Here is a 3,303-nt window from a genome sequence, read left to right as displayed (position 1 = left end):
CGAAGGAACGCCTTCACCTTGCCAGGGAACTCTTCGGTTCGGGGACATGCAGAGAAGCAGACACCTCCTTCTTAGCGCACCGAGGATACGGGGGATAACTCGTCCCAGCGTATCCTGAGCTGCATTACAATCAACAGGCTTTTTATATATTCAATGTCTATTGTTCAAATTATCTAGCATAAAAATGCATATAGTGCTCGTTTTTAATTATTCATTAAGTTTAACCTTTGCATTTATTGGCCCCTCGAGTTACAAAACTTCATACTTACTCATTTCTTAACAAAAATCATCGGTCACCTTATTGATTGTAGTCCCTGATATTCAAACCAAGTTGAGGTAGGGGAAGGGGATATTCAAGCAGCATAACTGGTTATTGTGACCTTGGCCACCGTATGATAGCTTCAAGATGTATTATTGTATTATTCTTTCCACAGTAGCTGCTTAAGCATATCTTACTCTTTATGTAACACTAGACCTTAGCTACTTGTATGTACCACTAGTCTAGTACATGTGGTTTCTGTGACTACTGAAGTAAAACATAACCAACCCACTCCCTCTCCCAATAGGATTCTGATGCAAATAATTTCTCCTAAAATCCTTGTCTTGGTTAGGGCCTCTAAATAAACAAAATTTAGTCAATTCAGTAACAAAAGCACTGATTATAAAACCCCAGTGCATCAGTTAAACTTAAAAAAAAATGCTGAAGATGATCTCTGTAAGGGTCAAAAAGAATTAGATTACTGAAAGAGTTCTTGCCTGTCTCTTAGGTCATCTTCCTGATACTGACTGGCATAATCATTCTGTTTGCATCCGGGAGTCATGTTCTTAAATAAATTGTTAATGAAACTGTCAGTAAGTTTGTGACTCCCTTTTCAAGACCAGGGGAAACACGGCTCACTTCTGGTTCCTTCACTGCCTCTCAGCAGTGTGAAAACCCTGCAGCAGGACCCTGCTGTGCCCTCTGGCAGCAGCTGCCAAGTTACTTGGCATCTTCAGAAATGAAGGCACTAGAGAGTGAAGAAATGTGTATCGGTATTTGGAGTTGCAGCGTATAAAGGCAAACGGGAAAATAATCAGGCAATTCAGAGCTGGCTGTTTCCCTAGCTGCAGATTTGCTCTGCACTCAACAGGGCCTGCTGCTTGTTGCAAACGTGTGTGCATGGAGGAGTTGTAGAGAGGTATAAACGTGTTTGTTGTGAAACCACCAGGGTTTCTAAAACCAGCTGTTCAGCCACTACACCCAGAGGCACCTCTGGGTGCTCACAGCCCGCACTGGGAGATGCCTTTGGATGGAGAAGTCACCTGTCAGAGCTGGTGTAACAGCAGCCCACTTAATCAGTCTAAGTGGTTTAGTTTTACCATTGACTTTATATCATTTAAATAAACTGCATTTATTTAAACCAAACCTGGCTCAGGAGCCCCCTGTGCTGCAAACTGCTGGAACCTGGGAAAGTACTCAGAAGAGGCCTGTGATCCCACACTTTCTTAAATTCTGTTAAGGCATTAACTTCAGCCCTTGCTAGAGACAGATGGGATGAAGCTTTGAGACAAACCCTCACAGATGCTTTTCTGGTGCTCTGGGTAAGGATGGGTGACTTCTTTTTACTAGTGAAGTATCTAGATTTGAAGCTCTTACCTAAGCACCTCAGAAAGGCTTCAGGTCTGCCTGCTTAGGATCATGACACACAACTATCAAAGTATTTCATCCTTGCTGTACGGACAGAAGAAAGAACCATTTGAAGTGCAAGCTGGGACGTGTCTGTGACTTTAAGTCTCTTTTGGAATCTATTGATACTCCTCTGTAACATCCTGGAAACAAGCTCCTGAATCTAATTCTGTTGCATGAAAAAGTCTTTTGCACCTGCTGTTTCCCCAGAAAGGCTCAAGGGACAGAGTATTTCCCCTCTATGGCTATGACCTTGTATGCATCTCTGACGAGGCTGGGGGGGCAACATCAGTGATTCTATTTGGACAGAAAAAAAACATTCAAGAGAAAAAACACATTACAGAACGTGATGAGCCTGCAGAGGTTTTGGCAACAAGGCCAGGCAGTGTGGCAGCGGCCCCTCCCCAAGGCCAAGCACTCCTCCCCTCCCTTTTTTTCCCCGCCCAGCACTGAGCCAGCCACAGCTCAGGGCCCTGGTGGCACCAGCCATCCCTCCAGCAGATCCTACCCCACATCCCATGCTTGGCAGAACGTTATCAGCATTTGCTGTCAGGAACAAGCACTGAAAAAACCCAAATACCAGGTGACAACTTAATTGATTGCCAAGTAAAATAGATTTGGGATGTTTAAAAGAGACACATCTAAACCACCATTCCCACCTGCTTCCCAGGCTCCACTTCACTCCATCATTACCAATCCCTCTATGTCCTTCCCCACTGAGTAGCACGCAGGGCTGGGGAATGGGGCTGGGGGGCAGTTCAGAACACTTTGCTGCTCTTTCCTGTTAGTGCTCTTCCCTTTCTCCACCATGGATCTGTTCCCCAGGAATACAGCCTTTCACAAACTGCTCCAGCGTGGCTCCTTCCAATGGGCTGCACTCCTTCCCAAACTGCTCCAGCACAGATTCCCCCCTCTGATTTTTATCTTGGAGAGAGTGCTCTGGAGTCAGTGGCTGCTGATTGAATTGCCCTCCACTGCCAAGGGAAGCATTTACATTACATTATCTGTGGACAGACCTTTGCCTTGCAAACCTCTTTTATCACAGCAGCTCTGGACACTGGCTCTGGGGGGGTTAAAGCTCAGATGGAAATCCTGGCTCCCCACTGGTTCCCCCCATCCTCACCCAGAAGCAACAAGTGGATTTCTGTGGTTCTGGGCGAAACACTTGGGGACACAGGATCTGCCGTCAGCTCAGGTAAAATGAAACACCCCTGAGATGTGATAGGTCCAATCTCCTTGTCCAGTGCCCCCAAGACAGGTCGGGAACATCCATGGGAAAATATTTCTGCAAAAGAGAAAAAAAACCTCCCTGGAGTGAGGCAATGGCTCTGTATTTGGAGACTTCCTTGTATCATTTGACTTTTTATGGACTTCAGTGAAAACTTTGCCAACTAAAGATCAGAGTGAGCCATAGCTGATGTGCATTAAAAAAAACACAAACGAACAAAAAATGCAATAAACAAATATAAGAACAGCAACAAAAACCCAGCTTGGTTTTGTTATGTGTAAAGTTTGTTCACCTAGCCGTTGTATTGTGTACTGTGTATCTAGCTAGACATGAGCCTTTGTGCTGGGCAACTAGAACAATACGTGTTAAGTTGATAACACATTCCAGGAGACCGAAGTTGTTTATTCAA

The sequence above is a fragment of the Chaetura pelagica genome, unplaced genomic scaffold, assembly GCF_000747805.2.
Source record: "Chaetura pelagica isolate M959 unplaced genomic scaffold, ChaPel_1.0 scaffold985, whole genome shotgun sequence".
Taxonomy (NCBI): domain Eukaryota; kingdom Metazoa; phylum Chordata; class Aves; order Apodiformes; family Apodidae; genus Chaetura; species Chaetura pelagica.
The sequence above is the reverse complement of the archived record's forward strand: the minus strand, read 5'-3'. Positions refer to the sequence as shown.